Source organism: Myotis davidii, unplaced genomic scaffold (assembly GCF_000327345.1).
Source record: "Myotis davidii unplaced genomic scaffold, ASM32734v1 scaffold905, whole genome shotgun sequence".
In the NCBI taxonomy this organism is placed as follows: domain Eukaryota; kingdom Metazoa; phylum Chordata; class Mammalia; order Chiroptera; family Vespertilionidae; genus Myotis; species Myotis davidii.
Window position 1 is genome coordinate 40396 of NW_006295819.1, and position 7815 is coordinate 48210.

At 43.3% G+C, this 7815-nt stretch overlaps 1 pseudogene; it reads right to left on the reverse strand.

Moving 5' to 3' along the window:
* Positions 1 to 7: 7 nt before the first annotated feature.
* On the reverse strand, positions 8 to 1731 carry LOC102760474 (annotated as a pseudogene).
* Positions 1732 to 7815: the final 6084 nt, after the last annotated feature.

Genomic DNA, 7815 nt, shown 5'->3' on the forward strand with positions numbered 1-7815 from the left:
GGTTTCCTGGAAGGGTGACTGCCTGTCATCACAGGACATTTTCCATTACGAGGCACACGGCCCAGGCCTTGAGCACCCACCTTCCTGAGGAAGTGGATATCAGGTTGGCACAGGAAAGGCCCTGGGAAGGGGCCACTCTAGGTTAATACTTTGGTGAGGTTTGGGGAGAAGTAGGATTCTACCCCAGGCTCCTGACTCAAACCCTCTCCCTGAGCTGGATGCTAAACCTAGTGTCCACACTACCCCCAGCTCCTACACAAGGCCAAGCTCACAGAACACTCCAAAGTGAGGTCCTGAAGTCAGGGGATAGTGGACGGGTTGAAGGGAGTTTTCCGGCAAGCACCTGGGACGGATCACAATTTCCGTTCCACTGATTGCTGTAGACAGAGTTCGCTGCCCGCAGAGATGATGGGCAAGTGATTGTCCATGTGGTAACTGATGAGGTGACTGACGCTCTCAAAGCGGTGATCCTTTGTCCGAGCCACACCCTCAGGGTCCACCAGCAGCAGGTGCTTGGGCTGCCCGCTCTGCAGGCCAGTGAGCACGTACTGGCCAGGCGTGGTCGTGCTTTCCCGCACCAGGAAGTCCCCGTTGAGCTGCAGCAGGGCCTCAGCCTCCCGCCGGTTCAGCTTTCCATGGAACCAGGGCTCCCCTCGGAGCTGCTCAGCCATGGCCACTGACTGGGGAGGTGGAGGCACCCGAAGGGCATCTTCAAAAGGCTTCATGTCAAAGAGGTCTCGGGGCGCACTGCCATTGACAGCAAGATTGGGGGACCCGGCCCGCCCCCTGCTTGCCGGGCCTTGTCCAGGTTCTGGATGTTGACATAGGAGGGCTCATCAAAGAGCCCTCTGCCTGCTGGGCAGGGTAGCAGAGGTGGCATCTGCTTGTGGACTTCTGGGTCTCCCCCTGCAGGCTGCCCCACAGGCAGCGTAGCTCCCAGGTGGCTGGGGTTGTGGGCACTGGGCAGAGTGGGTAGAGCAGGCCCCTGGGGGGCTCCTTCCCGAAGCCTCATGTCCAGCACCACCCCAAGAGGGGGTTCCTTCCCGGGGAAGTCATTATAGTATTGATGGCTCTTCTTCCTCCTCATCCCAAGCTGAGCCATCAAAGCCAGCCATCCTGTCATGGGGGGTGACCAGCTTGGGCGGGTTCCTGAGGTATTGTTTGAATCGTAACTCGAAGGCCTGGCCAATGGTGCTGATGACGTCTTGAGCAAGCCCTTCGGGACACTCCAGGATGTGTCAGGCTCTCTGATTCACCGGGTCTTTGGCAACACAGGCGACATACTCAGCTGTGTCCGGGTCTCCACCGGACACAAATGAGGTAGATTGCATGTGATGGTTGGCGATATCTGTTTGCAGTCTGCGGCCATGAAGTTGAGGCTGCTGGTGGAGACGGTGAGAGTGATTGGCATTCCAGCAAATTTCAGGTTACTCCTCCCCAGAATGGAACTGAGTGGGCGGCTACAGGGCTTTCTCCTTCTCGAAGTCCCCTTAGCACCTGGCACAGCCTCACACACCAGGCTGATGGCCTCCCTGGTGACCTGAGTCCAGGTGTTGAAGTCCAGGGCACGCATGGATTGCAGGATCTCCACACAGCCCATATACAGGGCCTCATGGAGTCTCCGCACCGCACTGCGGGATGATTTGGTTCTGGATCACGCCAGTGCCTCTTTAGGTCGCTGCTCCAACTTTCTCCCCTGGAAGGCCTCCCTGGAGAAACTTTATTGCACTCACTTCCGGCCTCGCTAACCCCTGACCCTCTACCCCATCGTCCCCCATTATTTCTGATTGTAAATTCTTTTGAGGTCATAGCTCACCTCCTGTAAAGGGCCTTATGGTGTCACAGAAGTTTCTGCAAAATTAAATAGAAGAAAAAGTGCCATATGGAGGAATGATATTAATTATAAAATTACAAATATTAGTCTTTGCCTGGCCGGCGTGGCTCAGTGGTTGAGTGTTGACCTATGAACCAAGAGATCACAGTTTGATTCCTGGCCAGAGCACATGCCTGTATTGCAGGCTCTATCCCCAGTAGGGGGCATGCAGGAGGAATCAGTGATTCTCTCTCATCATTGATGTTTCTATTCCTCTCTCCCTCTCTTCCTCTCTCTCAAATCAATAAAAAAAATTATAAATATTAATCTTCATATGGAATGTTATTCCAATAATCAGTGAGAATCATCCTATATAATAAAGAACTAATATGCAAATTGACCATCACACCTTACAAGATGGTTGCCTACCACCAGGCCATCAGGGGGGTTAGTGAGGGATGACCAAACAACTGAACAAGCAGGCTGCATGGGGCAACTAGGCCTGCAGGGGAGGACAGTTGGGAGTGATTAGGCTGGCAGGCAGGTGAGTGATTAGGAGACAGTGGTCCAGGATTGTGAGAGGGATGTCCCAGATTGGAGAGGGTGCAGGCTAGGCTAAGGGGGAATACCCGCCCCCTGTATGAATTTCATGCACTGGGCCTCTATTTTTAAAATAAAAGACATTGATCAGGGTTGGCCCAAAATCATGTCTTTTATTTGCAACAACTGTTTCTTAAAATTGAGACATTGTGCCCTGGCCATTGTACTAAGTGGTCAGAGCATGGGTCCTGTGCACCTAAGAGTTTCAGGTCAATTCTTGGTCAAGGGCATATACTTGAGTTGCAGGTCTGGTCCACAGCCCTGGTTGGGGCTCCTGCAAGAGGCAACCAATTGATGTGTCTCTCTCACATGGATGCTTCTCTCTCTCTCTCTCTTTCTCTTCCGTTGCCCCCCCCCCTTCTCCTTTCCCTAAAAATCAATGGAAATAATGTCCTCAGGTGAGGATTAACACAAACAAACAAACAAACAAATAAATTATAAACTAATTAAGATGTTGTCCATGGTTCTCAAGTCATCCTCTTAGAGTTTAAAGAGGATCTGGAAGAATTGTGCCTTTCGGTGAACTAGTCCTTTCCCAACTGTTTCACTGCTCCCATTGTGCCAAGTGTTCATGCAGTGCTTTAATGCCAGGGCAGGAGGACAGAGTCTACTTCTTTCCATCCCAAATTTATCAAAGAATCAAAAGTGATTTTTTAATAGACCACACTGTAAATACTGAGAAATCATGTGTGTGCTTTTTAAAGTGCTTACTTATTTGGCTTCTGCAAATGTAGAATATTAAGTGCTGGTGTTCAGTAGTGAACAAAATTGCAAAAAAATAAATTAAAAAAAATAATCCCTGCCTTTGTGAAACTTAACATGCTACAGGTATCTCTTTAGTTTTAGCTATTGTGTCCTCTAACTTCTGAATTCCATTGCAATGGTTTCATTTATTTTATATAATTAAATTCCAAAACAGCCTGGGGAGCTGGCTCATCTTCATTCTGCAGAGGTAATCAGAGAAGCAAGAGAAGGTTTCTGAAATAAGAACTAAATTTGAATTGGGAATGAGAGTGATTGAAGCAACTCTAGGTGCATGTTGGCTAACCCTAGCAACCTGACCCAGGTGATCTGGAATTCCTTTCACTGTGACAGCTTAGTTTAATGGCCTTTGGCCCTGTAAGTGAGGTGCCCAGGGCTTCCAAGAAATTGTGAAAAAACAAGCGGGGATCATTTCAGTTCACCACTGAATTCAGCAGACAATGATTTCAATGACAAAGGCATATCTAAACCAGATAAATAAATCATTTCTTTTTTTTTCTTAGTATGAAGCTCATTCATGAAGAGACCTCTGCTCAGACTTACAGTAAAAATGGGTACAGAAGCCTGTACAGATAGTTTGGAGGAGGTTTTTTGTTTTTTAAATCCTTACGCAAGGATATATTTTTATTGATTTATTCTTTTTTTAGAAAGAGAGATTGGTTACCTCCCCAACACACCCTGACCTGGGATCAAACTACAACCTTTTGCTGTAGGAATGATGCACCAACCAACTGAGCCACCTGGCCAGGGAGGAGGCAAATTGAATTTTAGCAATTAAAAATCTTAATTTATCTGCCTGGCTGGTGTGGCTCAACAGTTCAGCTTCGACCCAGGAACGAAGAGGTCATGAGTTCTACTCCTGATCAGGGTACATACCTGGGTTGTGGGCTCGATCCCCAGTAGGGGGCGTGCAGGAGGCAGCTGATGGATGATGTTTCTCATGGATGTTTCTATCTCTCTATCCCTCTCCCTTCCTCTCCCTCTCTAAAAATCAATAAAAACATATTTTTAAAAATCTTCATTTATCATGAAGCTACAATAAAAACTCAGAAAAATCAGCTTAATTATGTGATAGAATTGCACTAACCTTTTTTTTGCAGCTATTTAATAGGCTTCCTTCGTGCATTTGCTTCTTCAATGGTAGAAAAAAGAGCAGCAATAGCAATTTTGCTTTTTTAATAACTGAAGATATGGGTCAAAACAGTAAACCCAAAAGAGTAGTACTTTCTCAAAGAAAAGCGCAGCAAAAGTTCCTGTATTCTGTCTTAACTTATTGTTTGTTATTAATTGCTTTTGCGTGTCTTAAAGCCTCTGGGATTAGGGTCCCAAGGAAAACACTGGTCTTCTTAGAGGCTCCCAGTATGCTGGTCCCAGAGATCAAGTTGAATGCAAGTCGAGTTGATTTATCCTGAAAGTCAGACCACATCATTGGTGCCACATCCTGTTTGGTAACTATCCTCTCGTTAGGAAAAACCAGACATTAATATCAACTCAGATTTAAGAGGAGGGGAACTAAGTTCTACTTTTCAATGGCAGGAGTAGTAGAAAATTCTCAGCCATCTTTAAGTTGCCAAAATAAGACCGAAAACCACTGTAATAGCCTAATCTCCCCATGTGATAGATGGAGATGCTTTGATAGAACATCAACTTTGAGTAAGTGCAATTCACTCTAAAACTTCATGCATGATGTTCAGAACTCTGGCAAACTTTAATTCAAAAACTTTGTTGGAGACCAGCCACATTGCTTTTGGTCTCTCTCTAATAAAACATACCGTTAGTTGTCTGCTTGAAACTTCTTAGGAGAAAGCCTTTTAATTCCTATCTATTTTCCTTAAGAACTAAAAAAAAGAAAATCCAAAATTTTCAAGTTAAATGGTAAATATTCACACATCCCATGAAAAGCGGGGGGAGGAGTGTGATCTTTGCAAATACTCTGTATTCTGTGTTTTGTGTCACCTTTCATCCTCACGATTTCATATTGTAAGCCTGGTGAGGGTATTACTGAGAAAGCAGAGCAGCACTTCAAAACATCTGAAAAGGATTTAGGTCAGTGAAGAAAGTATTCCCACAAACTGGCTTCTCAAGAAGCAGATTCTGATAAAAAAATTCTAGAGATCTGTTGTTCAACAACATGCATATAGTTAACACTACTGTACTGTATTCCTAAACATGGCTGAGGTGGTAAATTTTAAGTCATGTGTTTTTTGCCACAATAAAACCCAAAACCAAACAGGCAGGAGGTTCTGGGATGATTTTGGCGTTTAAGACATTTACTAAGGACCAAATCCTATGAAAAAAAAAAAAAAAGCGGGTGAGGAAGTAGGATTGGGCACAGGTGAACAGCCGAATTGCTTATGCAAGTCCTACCATAGACTTAGACAACCCAGCAGGCAAGCCCTAGAGCAAATAATGTTGTCCAGCCTAGTGCTGAACAGCCACCTTTATACTCTCACTGAGCCACGGGATGCAGGCTGCCCCAGGAAGGCTGCGGCCTTGGCCAAGGCAGCTCCAGCAAGGTCTTAGTTGAAGGCACGTGGGGACAGTGGAACACCATTCTACTGCCATTGTTTAAGAAAGAAAATACAGTGACAACACATGGGAACGTAACAACTGCACTTTGAAGATGTTGTCTGAGATCCCTGGAGGAATAATATGAGACACATGGTTTAATGACAGCTTCAGTTCACTGAAAATCGAATCTAAGAGTAATTAGTATTAATTTTAGCTAGAAAAATCTGCTCCTCTGTTTTTACACACATACACAGCCACACACAAATCCTCTTTTAACACAACATAGTCAGAGCTCAGGAATAAGTCAAAGGGGTGTGAGTATGAAGAATGTAATATATTTAAGCTTTGTAATTTCTACACTATGAAATTTTTTCATAATATTATCTGTTCTTATGGATTTCTTCCAAGTTTTCTGCATTTATTTTCAGCTTGTATAAAAAGAGCCTCTAATCCAGCACATGCTAATAAGACACAATTTGAAATTTAAAAATGTTACTAAAAGGAAATTTTGTTGATTTGGTTCTTAATATTCTCATGTAATTTTGCACTTTCTTATTTAACAACATTTTCAGATTTTTGATCAGAATATTTTGAGGCTTTCAAAGATCTCCATTGCTCTCAGCATGAACTTGGACAAATTCTTATTCTCTCTGAGCTACAGTTGCCTCATCTGTAAAATGGACATATAATGGCATGTACTTCGTAGGCTCATTGTGAGTGTTAAATGATATAATGTTGTAGATGGTTTAAGACAGTGGATGGCACAAAGAAACAAGTCAATATGTGTAACTGACTGTCTTGTGATACTGTTAACTGTCCTTTCATTAGTAAAAATCAGCCATTACCAAATGCCACACTTTTGCAAAATATATTTGTTGAAAAGTAATGACTTAGGAATGGAAACCCAAATCTCTGATCCTAGGGCTCTGTCTCCAAGAATTTTCTAAATCCGTCACAAGGTGGCCCCAAATCCATGTACTCTCTGACTCCACACTCATGGAAAATGAATCAAACAGCAAAAAGACGTTGTAGCAAAAACCCATGTTAATAATAATTCAAAGTGTAGGTGGTCCGCTTAATAATGAGCTGTCTATTTGGCTAGAAAAAGAGAGAAAAGCAAGCCTCATTTATTTGAAATGGGCAAGAAGGCTGTTAAATGTGTCTAGACATTTTTCTTCAAGGCTAGTTTCAATAGAGTGGTGAATAAATCATCCTATTGACGCTGAACACTTCAAGTAGTACGTGGCCTAGCATGTTTGAGAAAAACCTCTAATCTTTACCTTTTCCCTCTTTTATAAATGGGCTATTTAGCAATTACTTATTTTTTGGCTTTACCTGAGTACTTGTACAAATGGTTTGAGAACCATTTCTTTCCCCTTTATCCTCTCCTACTCAAAACAGAGAAAAACAATAGGTTATAAATGATGTAAGATCCTGTCAGAAAAGCCTCAGATTAAAGGTTTTAGAAGTTCATGACTAATTCATTACCTCTTCCTCTTATCTCAGAATCCTTGAAATCTTAAGATGGAGCCTCAACAATTTATTTCCAGACAGTGAACAATTCTTTCCAGGCTAGGTAGTGCAATGCTAAAGTCAATGCTTAGCAACTGACTGCAACTGATAGGCAATCTATCTATATAAAAGGCTAATATGCTAAGTGTCCAACCATCTGGGTAATGACATTAAGCAGCAACACCTGGCTTCCTCTCCCTAGTGATGACTAGCCTCAGGTGGAAACACTTTACACTGTAACCAAATGTCTGTGAAGCATTTTCCCATGCCTCATCTCATTTCAACCTCACAGAAGTCCTGGAGTAAGTAGATAGGAGACTCCGTGGAATCCTATTTTCTCTTCATTAGCCAGAAAATGGAGATTTAGAAAGCTTAGAAACTTATCCCGACTGAAAAGAAATAAGATATGATGGACCTTGGAAATGACTTCAGGTTTTCTTACTGCTCAGAATAGTCAAACACTGCTGCAGTTAAATATTTTACCCTTTGTTCTCCCTATGTGATCTACAATAATAATCTGCTTCGTGTTGATGACAATTACCTGAAAGAGAAGTTGGGGTGCTTCACTGGGATGAAAAAAGTTTAGCAGCAGCAGAAAACAGGTCTAATTAAGCAAG